We start from the raw sequence: 12,473 nt of genomic DNA on the forward strand, positions 1-12,473 counted from the left end.
CTATCCAAAACTGATTTTTTAGGTTTATTTGGTAAATGCTGGAGAGTTAAAGCAGAACTTCACCCTAAAGGGGAAGTTCTGCATGTTTGCCTCCTCCTCCCCTCCCCCTCCTCTGCCACATTTGGCACTGAGGTTTTTTTTGGAGGGGATCAGGTACCTGGTTTTGACAGGTACCCGCTCCCACTTCCGCTGCCTGGATCACCCCCCCCATCCCTCTTTGCTCATCACAGGTCCCAGAAGACTGCATGACAATTCACAAAGCGCATTGCGGATCACACATGCACAGTAGGAAGCCGGCTGTGAAGACAGATGGCTGCACTCCCAGGTTCCATTAGTTGAGATGCTGGCACCTGGCAATGAAGCCCATTAAAGAATTGGCTCAGGTGAGAACATTGCTGGATCCCTGGATAGGTAAGTGTCCTTATATTACAGTATTTGTAGCTGCTGACTTTTAATTTTTGGGTGGATACTGAAGTTTCTCTTTAAGCCACCTAAGAGTTTCTTTTATCTGTAGACCCTATTGGTGAGATGAGATCTCTGGGCTCTTCATTTTGAGAGGGTCCTACTTTTCCTGCTGTTTTTTTTTTTTATAATAGAAAATAGAACAAGATGAGCTAGAACGTTCAAAGCAATACCTAAAATTTCCAGGTGGACAGGAACAGAAGTTAGTATTATGGCAGAGACATTTTGTTGCTGGTGTGTTCAAGACATAAAAGAAGCCAGGGGTGACTCAGTCCATCATGCCACTAGGCTATGCCAATATGTAATATATCACTTTTGGGTGAACTGACCTTTTACCAAAAGCAGATTGGATGAATTGGGAATCCTTAGATATCCACTAAAAATGTATGATGAGTGTAGATGAGAACTGTTACCTTTACTGCACACAAAGTGAGGATAAGCCTTCCAATGTGGAGACCTATTCTAGTGACAATTGTCTAATTGGAAATTTTTTCTAGATTTGTAGAGAAATCTCTCTAAAGAAAAAAGAAAACAACTGACAGTGGTTTTAATTCCTCTCTACTCTATCCAAAATACATATGCTTGACCATGTCACTTCAGGGCCAATTGTAAACTAAGCTTAGCCTGTAAAAGAAGAGCATGCATACTTTCTGATGTGTCTTCAAACTCCACCGCTCTGCGGTTTCTCAGCCACTGCAGGTATTCCATACTGTCAGGTGTGATGAATACCTTCGCCACACACTGTGGTTCCTTCCACAGGCTCATACATCCTGTAGTGACATACAAGCTGGTGAAAGGAAATACAGGGTTGTGGAGAGAGGTGCAGGTATTCAGAAATCCAGAAGAGGGGAATACCTGCAGCAGCCAGAGAGCAGTATTGCACCAGAGTTAGAATTCACGGGCCATCAGAAAGGTAAGCAAACATGATCTTGTTTTACAGGCTGTGCCTAGTTTACAAGTTATCCTGTGGTGACAGGGTCACTTTAAAGTACTTAAGCTTAAAGCTTAAACTGCATTTAAAAGACCCTTATGATTTGTAATGAATACATATGAATACATGGATTTACCAGTGTTTTTAATATCTATCCAGAGGTCGTGAGATGAACAGTCCCTTGTAGCCCCCCTACCAACCCTTGTACTTTCTTAGGTATAGCATCCATTCTTGCTAATGCTAAGATTGCAAAATTGTCCATTCTAACTTTATCCATGTGTTAGTCGAATCATAGGTGGAATTATGCCAGATCCCGTACCTTACAGTGGTGTGACGATCTGATCCTTCGCCAAACATGGCTCTCAGTGAGAGAACTGTGCATGGCAGGTTTAAAATCATCTTTGCAATAGCAACAATTACTTTTTAAATCTAATTTCACTAAAGAACTACACATTACAAGTCTAGCCAAGAACAATGTCAATCTGGAGCACTTGTGGACATCTCTCAACTTGACCTGAATGAAATGATTGACATTTCAGGAAATGGCTTCCATTATTCTATTGCCAAAATAAATGACTATGAAGCCAAGCTAGCTGTACTTTTAACTAAGGTTATTTTCAGGTGAGCTTAGCTAATATTTTGAATAAGCACTCTGTTCCTGAGTAGCCCCAATAAAATGAATTTCCTATGTTATTCTTATGTCCCTGAATAAAAATAGAGCATGAACTACAGTTTTAAAGAAGTTATCCACCTTTAACTGATTCACTTTTATTGGGGTGTACTCACCTAATGTTTATTTACAAATTAATTCTACAGTAAAATACCCCAACACCATCAATCTGGAGAATAAAGCATCATTTATGGTGGAAAGTGGTTAGTCCTCTTGCAGAGCAGCTCTGGGTCCTGGATTTGAATCCTAGTAGATTTTCTATTCTCATAGAGTTTGTATAGTCCAACTATGTGTGTATGGATCTCCTCACTATAACATACAGATAGATTGATTGGCAAAGAAAAAACTGATCACACAGAGTGTACTGGGGGATTAGATTCTAAGCTATTTTGGGCAACAAGGAGGGTAAAATACAGACTACATAGACTGGTGCCACAGCAGTGCAGTGCAGGGAACCAGAGAGTGGGACCTGTTACTTGTATCAGCCCATGCAGAGACCAGAGACAGAGTTAATAAGGACCTCACCCTGATCGTGAGGAACTAATTGGGAGGTCTAAGCTTTCTGAGACAAAAGACCACCAAGCCTACTGGCCTGGACCCGTTGCATACCAGGGGGGAGCTGAACAACCATGCTTAACCACTTACTGCCCACAGGTAATGCCAATAGAGACTGATCCATATTAGCAGGCCATCACCCATGCATTGTGCACAGCCTTAAAGAAACTGCATAACGTGCACCACCTTATGGATGCGCCCCAATGTTAACTGGCTTAATACTGCCATTTAAGCCCCAGGTACTTTTGCACCATCACCAAAGATACCCCTCTTCATAGAATGCATACACCAACTCACTATTAGTGGTTTATGCACCAAGTGCACTTAGGTGCAGCTTTTTTGTTATTTATTTTTGGTTGAGGTTTATTGCAGTATAGGTTTTTGCCACATTATATACTGGTGTTTGCCCTATTAAGCTTGTCCTGTTCAAACAGTCAGTTTACTGATTTATACACTGTCTAACTTGGTTTGCCATAATATACTTATTTGATTTACCACCAAGTTGCTTGTGGCCTATTTTCTAAGCATTATCTTAGAGTGGTAGCATACTTATGCATCAGGTGAGAAAAGTCATCAACTTACAACCAGGTTTGTCAGTGGGGGACTGAGCAGCTAAAAGAGTCATGGCAGAACCTATCATCACCAGCAGCTACTGTGGAGGTAAGCGCTACATACTATATCTTTATGCTATCTATCTATCTATCTATATATATATATATATATATATATAAACACAGTATATATACAGTACCTCACAAAGGTGAGTACGCCCCTCACATTTTTGTAAATATTTTATTATATCTTTTCATGTGACAACGCTGAAAAAATGACACTTTGCTGCAATATAAAGTAGTGAGTGTACAGCTTGTATTAAAGTGTAAATTTGCTGTCCCCTCAAAATAACTCAACACGCAGCAATTACTGTCTAAATCACTGACAACAAAAGTGAGTACACCCCTAAGTGAAAATGTCCAAATTGGGTCCAATTAGCCATTTTCCCTCCTCTTACAAGGTCTCAGGTGTGAATGGGGAGCAGGTGTGCTAAATTTGGTTTTATCGCGCTCACGCTCTCATAATGGCCACTCCAAGTTCAACATGGCACCTCATGGCAAAGAACTCTCTGAGAATCTGAAAAAAAGAATTGTTCTACATAAAGATGGCCTAGGCTATAGGAAGATTGCCAAGACCCTGAAACTGAGCTGCAGCATGATGGCCAAGACCATACGGCAGTTTAACAGGACAGGTTCCACTCAGAACAGGCCTCACCATGGTCGACCAAAGAAGTTGAGTGCACATGCTCAGCGTCAATTCCAGAGGTTGTTTTTGGGAAATAGTCAGCCTGTCAGTGCTAAGACCATATGCCGCACACTGCTACAAATTGGTCTGCATGGCTGTTGTCCCAGAAGGAAGCCTCTTCTAAAGATGATGTACAAGAAAGCCCACAAACAGTTTGCTGAAGACAAGCAGACTAAGGACATGGATTACTGGAACCATGTCCTGTGGTCTGACGAGACTAAGAAAAACGTATTTAGTTCAGATGGTGTCAAGCGTGTGTGGTGGCAACCAGACGAGGAGTACAAAGAAAAGTGTGTCCTGCCTATAGTCAAGCAGGGTGGTGGCAGTGTCATGGTCTGGGGCTGCATGAGTCCTGCCGGCACTGGGGAGCCACAGTTCATTGAGGAAACCACGAATGCCAACATGTACTGTGACATACTGAAGCAGAGCATGATACCCTCCCTTTGAGGACTGGGCCATAGGGCAGTATTCCAACATGATAACGACCCCAAACACACCTCCAAGACAATCACTGCCTTGCTAAAGAAACTGAGGGTATAGGTGATTGACTGGCCAAGCATGTCTCCAGACCTAAACCCTATTGAGCGCAAGGTCTCTAACATCTACCAACTCCATAATGTCATCATGAAGGAGTGGAAGAGGACTCCAGTGGCAACCTGTGAGGCTCTGGTAAACTCCATGCCCAAGAGGGTTAAAACAGTGCTGGAAAATAATGGTGGTCACACAAAATATTGACACTTTGGGCCCAATTTGGACATTTTGACTTAGGGGTGTATTCACTTTTGTTGCCAGCGGTTTAGACATTAATGGCTGTGTGTTGAGTTATTTTGAGGGGACAGCAAATTTGAACTGTTATACAAGCTGTACACTCACTACTTTACATTGTAGCAAAGTGTCATTTCTTCAGTGTTGTGATGTGAAAAGGTATAATAAAATATTTACAAAAATGTGAGAGGTGTACTCACTTTTGTGAGATACTGTATATATATATATATATATATATACAGTGCCTTGAGAAAGTATTCGGCCCCCTTGAACTTTTCGACCTTTTGCCACATTTCAGGCTTCAAACATAAAGATATAAAACTGTAATTTTTTGTGAAGAATCAACAACAAGTGGGACACGATCATGAAGAGGAACGAAATTTATTGGATATTTCAAACTTTTTTAACAAATAAAAAACTGAAGTCGGTTTATGCATCACCTTGAGAGGCACATATCCCTTATTGAAACTTGGATCAAAAGTAAAAAATACCTTGAAAATTCCTTTTTCCTTGGACAGGAGATAGTTTGGATGATATGTCTTAATATACCAAGGAACTCTACTACTTACAACCACTGACCTTAAGATACCACCCATAGAATGCTCCAGCAAGGATCCGGCTCATGCAGCTATCTCAGTTTATTTTACACCCCCCATATGAGCGGTGTAAGTGTTTGGCCTTCTCCATTTCCTGGCACAGTCACCCACCTGACCTCTTGCAAGTCTCAGATGGTTTTGCCCCTCCTGAATCACAGTTGGGGTGCCCGAAGGAACACCTGATTTTTAATTGCTCTAGTTTGTATTTATTAACCCCAGGTTGTAGGATATCCCTGATCTCCCCCTGATGAAGATTGTGATTTTTTGTAATCGAAACAAGTTGGGGTTCTTTTTTGAGGCAGGAGTATAGTATGCCGCTAGCGGGGTTATCTTTACATTTTAAATTGGGAAAAAATACACCAAAGCTCATATTTTAAGCGTTTTGTTTTTAACTTTGTTTGAATAAAGTCATTGTTATTATATTTTACATTATTGTATTCTCTGACTCACATTTTACTGCCTAAAAGACATCCCTAATCCTTCTGATGAAGATTGTGATTTTTTTGTAATCGAAACACATTGGGGTTCCTGTTGTGGCGCAGGAGTATAGTGCAGAATTTTTTTGTATAGCATGCCTACTGCTAGCAGGGTATCTTTGCATTATAAATTGGGACCAGAATACACCAAAACTCATATGTTAAGTGTTTTGTTTTTAACTTTGTATTTAATAACTATTGTTATTATATTTTGCATTTTTGCATTCTCTGACTCATCCTTTATTGCCTAAAAGTCCTAGGGGGAATTGAAATTGTTTTTGTAAAATTAAAGAAAAATCCCCAATAAATCCAAAAGAAACTAAAAAAAGCTTCAAGAGGTGAGGGGTGCCAGCAGCTAGGAAAACAATATATTTATTGTTGAAAAAAGGTAGTCCTAAGGAGGACTGGTGGTTCTATAGAACTGGAAACAAGTGTAGCCCACCACTAAAACTCACAGTATAGCACACATCTCTCCTTACCCTCTCCCTATACAAAATTGGCATTTCTTCCTAACAGCTTAAATACATTCTTACAATATGTCTACTGTAAACCTATTCTTCTATAAAAAGGAGACTGGGTTGTCTATTCCTTCAGAATATTGGCTCTTGTGACTCATCTGAACAGGCAAAGAGCTAAGCAGTAAATTATGAGTTTATTATTATATCTAGCAGAAATTTGCAAACCTATTGGCCAATAGTTTAGTATTTAGCCTGAATGCAAATTCTGGGGATCCATCTCCCACTAAAGGCTAAGACCAACGCAAGCTCATCCCTAGTAATTACCCTGAGGACTGAGACTGCTGCTAAACTTTGTTTAAAGGGTACTTATCATATGTTTGAATTTTCCTACCTTCATGTATTTAAAGTTTATACTCGGCCCTTGGGAGGAAGGGATGCATTCCTGTGTGTCCCTTCCCTGCAATCCATCCACTTGTTTTGTTCCTGTACCCCAACCTCTACTTCTGTCCTCTGGTAATTTGCCTAGGTTCTTGCCCTCCTTCCCTGACTTTCCTTTAATCCCTTCTACTCATAATTAATCCCCGATATCTCCTGTCTTCACCCTCTGTCCTGCCCTTCCCTTTTTGCTTTTCTGGATCTACTTTTTCAAGCATTGGATTAGACAACATATTTGTGACTATTGGCCCCTAAAGGGCCCAAAACATTATTTTCATATAGGTCCTGAATGTTTACCAATGCAACTGTTTGCTCATCTTTACCCTAATTGTTTTTTCTGTCAGATGTTTTAGCTTTGCTTGGGTGTTTGCGGTTTTCCCTTAACAGCCACTACAAATTATTGTAACAGAAAAGGCACTTTTTCTTTAAAGTGCATTTAATGCTAAAAAAATGTTTATTCTAGTTTTGGATAGCGAGCGGAAAGATTAAAGAACTTGTCTGTGTCCCCACTGGGGAAATTCCCTCTTGTCCTGATGACCATAGCCTGAAATTTCCTTAGCACTTTTTAAATGGCTGTCTACCATGTGTTTGCTGTGACAACCTAGACTGTATGCAGAGAGGTGCTATCAAAAGCTAAGTGAAGCAGTAAGTGAATAAGGTCACGGCGTGCTGACGTCACCTTCACGTAGTGTCCACGAAGGACGGGCGAGCGGAGCCGTCCGGCCGGCGGCTGTTACCTCTCTCCTTTGGTTTATGCAATCTGATGTTTGTAAGTGTCTTTCTTTTATTTAATAAATTACTCGTGGGATTTTATGCTATGGCGTCCTCTTCTGTGTTTTATGGTTGATGCCCCTCTCCTGCATGCTGAGTCCCCATTGGAGTTCTTAGTGGAGGTCACAGAGGATTGGTCGTATGAGCATATCTACCTTGCCCAATATTTATCTGGAGTCGGTAAGGGTATTCAGAATCGGTGTTGCCCTCTCTGGTTTTGCATGGTCGGGACCCTCTATCTATTTTTCATGCTCTTCACATTGTCATTTCGGTAAGCTGCAGTCCTATCGGGGGAGGTGTCTGACTTTATCTTTTTTGGCTATTATTTTCTCACACTCTGGTAAGAAGTACCTATTGAGTTCAAGTGGTGGTTAAGTTTCCTGCCTATATTCACGCCTACTCACTAGATCCATCCTTCAGCATTTGAATTTTGGCGTTTTCAATCACTTTGGGTGTTGCTTTTTCATTTTGTTATTTTGGTTTTACGCTATGGCGTTTTGCATTTTTGTATTCCACATGCTATCATCATACTGAGGCGATCTACGTGGGAACCGGGAGATCCACCGTGGTCAACTTCCTGAGTGCATTTGGAATTGTTGTCACCTTTGGCTTTCACTTAGTTTGTTTCCGGTAAGCGGTACCTGCACAGTTACTTCACATCACGTTCCCAATTATTGGACATTTATATGGACATTTTTTCTTTACCATATAAATTATATTATATGTTTCATTTTTTTAGCGCAACTTATTTATATTACTGTTCTTTTGGGGTGTCGGTCACACTTGAAGTTGCTGCTTTTTTCTTTTTGGACTAGCGCAGTTGTCTCCTATTTCCCTATTGCCTTTGGAGTGTTCCTTGCACTTTGGGGGGATTTGTTTCTCTTCTACACAGGTTTTTATTGTTGTTCAATCATAAAAACAGAGCCAACAATTAGACATTAACATAACAAATTAGGTAAGTGCAAAATGAGCCAAATCATACACCATTGCGCATGCGTGAACCAGCCACGGTGATCTTGGTTGTAAGCAAATTGACTTTCCATGTGTCACAAATTGTTTGAACTACATCTCTGTTTGTAGGTGCATTTGCTTTTATTAAATCGGTTTTACCTGACTGATTTGCATTATGGAGAGTGTTTCTTCTTTCTTTCATGGCTTTATGTTGGCACTGAGCTTCATTGCACACTAATCTGTGGGTATACCCAGAGATGTAATCAGTGGTGTAGATCTCAAAAGGAATCTGGGGGTGCTACAAAACATCATAATAAGCATGATTTGACCTCTCTTCAGTGGGGATTATCCTTGTCTGGTAAGCCCACACCGTGGAGGTCTGTGTGATGGTCCTATCGTTTAAGGACTTTCAGGCTATTGGGATATACATCTCTCTTTCTTTTTCTGCTATAAACTGAGAAGACAACTCACTTTTTGTATACTTACTTTAGGACTTTTTCATTGTTTATGATTTTTGTGTACTTACTGTATATATTTAACAGCTGTGAATATATGTTTATATGGTGAAATGTATATTATGCACACCACTTGGTATAGGTACTGTACGATTTTTAGAAGCGCTGCACTTTTGTTTACTTCTATATACATTCTATGCATACCATGTATTAAGGTATTGTGCTAGCTGCTTCATAATATTTAGAGGTTTAGCGTAGTTTTCCCCCCTTTTTACACATATTTAACAGTATGGCTGCCAACATCACATTGACCTTAGTAGCATTCATGTGATGCCTGACCGTCTCAAAACTAAGAATTGGGGTTTTCCAGGCTCTCGCTATAATTAATTTGGTCGCCGTAAAGAGGTGTGATGCCAATTGCTGTTCAGGATGAAATAGTCTCTCGGTTTAAAGAGAAGAGCTATGTACGGGTTTCTCTTGACATCAGTAAGAAACAGAGTGCGAAGAAGGGCGTAGACGCAGACCAAAAGTCTGCACACCTTAGGACAGGACCACCAAATGAGTGTCATCATTCCCACCTGCAAGCATCCTCGGAACCAAGACGGGGGGATAGAAGGGGACAAAGCAAGCCAGCCAGGCCAGCATGTAACACTGTCTATACAGGATTATGTAAGCAATTTCCAAAATAAGAATATTCCTGGACGACAAGGTCATGATCTGCTAGTCCTTCAGATCCAGCCTCACCGCTATTTCGCTTTCCCAGTAAAGATGGTAAGATTGCACCGGGGGTTTCCTAGAAGATATTATTGAGGAATAAATCAACAAAATAAGACCAAGAGAGTGGGGTTAGGCTCTACAAAGACTTATAAAAGGAGACAATGTATAGGGGTGGGTTGGAAACTAAGGAGTTGTGAAATAAAGTGACAGAGTTGAAGATAACTATAATGCTCCCACAGTGGAATGTCATGGACCTAAGGGCATCAAACGTTAAGATCCTACTGGGAGTTTTTTTTTTTTTTTATTATATCTGGGAGACAGAAAGTAAAGAGAAATCACTCAAATGGGACACTGGCAAAAATAAAACATTTACAGGAGTTTTAACTATCCCCAAACCTATCCAAAGCGAATAAAAATATGTTGGACTTCGAAGATATTTTCAGGTCTTAAATGAAGAAAGGTATAAAAAAAAATGCTGTTAATGTAAAAAGCTGAAGGGGGTATGTAAAACTGATATGATAAAAGGTACAACAAAACAGGCAAACCCCTGACTGCTGATGTAAGCACTGTTAATCCTGAAAGTCGGTGAGCAATAAGGGATAATTTGTGGACTGCAGACCCCCTCTAGTAGTCAGCTCCTGATTGTTAAAGCTTTCAGCAGCCTAGTGCATACAGCTCTTACTGCAAAACATCATCTGCCAAAAATGTCATTGGTAATTAACCCAGGACTCCTAATGCTTTGAGGACTTAATATCTATCTATGGAAGTCTCTGTTCTTCAGGCAAATGAAATTAGTGGCTCACAGCACAGTGAATGGTCAAATTATAGATAAAGGAGCAATGTTTCTAAATGCTTACAGATGAAAGCCAGATACGAACCCTCCCAGGAGACTGGAATCTGGAGGGCACAAATCATTTTGTAAGTCTATTGTTAACTCACTTTTTGGTAAACATTAAGAAGAACTCCAGGTGAGACACAAATTCATTTATGAATATGATCAGCTATTTGCCTGTGTTGCTTTTCATTTCCGGAAGCTCCTTTTGAGAAAAAAAATTATAAATACACATACAGTATCTCACAAAAGTGAGTACACCCTTCACATTTTTGTAAATATTTTATTATATCTTTTCATGTGTCAACACTAAGACTCGATTCACACTAGCACGACTTGTCAGGCGACTTGTCAGCCTGACAAGTCGCGCTCCCTCGCGGTCCATTGACTGCTACAGGACCCGTTCTAATAGGAGCGAAGTGAAATTAGATTACACTTTGCTACAATGTAAAGTAGTGAGTGTACAGCTTGTATAACAGTGTAAATTTGCTTTCCCCTCAAAAGTATAGACCTCTGGCAACAAAAGTGAGTACACCTCTAAGTGATAATGTCCAAATTGGGCCCAAAGTATCAATATTTTGTGTGGCCACCATTATTTTCCAGCACTGCCTTAACCCTTTTGAGCATGGAGTTCACCAGAGCTTCACAGGTTGCCATTGGAGTCTTCTTCCACTCCATTTCTTAAAGATATCCATAAAAAGTGTAGTTTAAAGTTTGCCACAAGCCACCTGGGAGACACACCAAACATATGGAAGAAGGTGCTCTGGTCAGATGAAACCAAAATCAAAACTTTTTGGCAACAATGCAAAACGTTATGTTTGGCGTAGAAAGCAACACATCTCATCAACCTGAACACACCATCCCCACTGTCAAACATGGTGGTGGCAGCATCATGGTTTGGGCCTGCTTTTCTTCAGCAGGGACAGGGAAGATGGTTAAAATTGATGGGAAGATGGATTGAGCCAAATACAGGACCATTCTGGAAGAAAACCTGATGGAGTCTGCAAAAGACCTGAGACTGGGATGGAGATTTGTCTTCCAACAAGACAATGATCCCAAACATAAAGCAAAATCTACAATGGAATGGTTCACAAATAAACATATCCAGGTGTTAGAATGGCCAAGTCAAAGTCTAGACCTGAATCCAATCGAGAATCTGTGGAAAGAACTGAAAACTGATGTTCACAAACGCTCTCCATCCAACCTCACTGAGCTCGAGCTGTTTTGCAAGGAGGAATGGGCAAAAATTTCAGTCTCTCGATGTGCAAAACTGATAGAGACATACCCCAAGCAACTTACAGCTGTAATCGCAGCAAAAGGTGGCGCTACAAAGTATTAACTTAAGGGGGCTGAATAATTTTGCACGCCCAATTTTTCAGTTTTTTATTTGTTAAAAAAGTTTGAAATATCCAATAAATTTCGTTCCTTTTCATGATTGTGTCCCACTTGTTGTCGATTCTTCAAAAAAAATTACAGTTTTATATCTTTATGTTTGAAGCCTGAAATGTGGCAAAAGGTTGAAAAGTTCAAGGGGGCCGAATACTTTGGCAAGGCACTGTATATATGCAATGCACTGTATATATATATATATATATATATATATATATATATATATATATATATGTTTTGTTTGTTTTTTTGGATAGAGTGGGCAAGAGTTAGATCCACTGATCCAGGATTTTAGTATTGTCTCCTATTGACAATTTTCACCAAGGACAAAGATGGCAAAAACCCCTAACAGGTGTTGTAACCATTTCCTACTCTATCCAATACTAAAACAAATTGTATTTGAACTCTAGGCAGATAAAATAAATAATTTACATACAAAATAATTACCAATTTTTTTTTTTTTCATAGGGCTATCATAAATATGAGTCTCTCCTAATACCATCCTCCTGTAACCCCCTGAACATAAGCTTTCACATTGAGAGGGACAGTACTCTGACCCAATCAGAACAGTCAACAGTCTGAACATGGTGACAAGAGGAGAAAACAAAAGGATGGATAATCAGCACTGCTTCCCCTTCATTGTCCCGTTGTAAGCTGGAAAAGGGGTGATGATGAATTACCTTACCAATAACAAAGAATAGTGAGGTCACTAAC

The sequence above is a fragment of the Pelophylax lessonae genome (assembly GCF_965119305.1).
Source record: "Pelophylax lessonae genome assembly, chromosome: 8".
Lineage (NCBI taxonomy): Eukaryota > Metazoa > Chordata > Amphibia > Anura > Ranidae > Pelophylax > Pelophylax lessonae.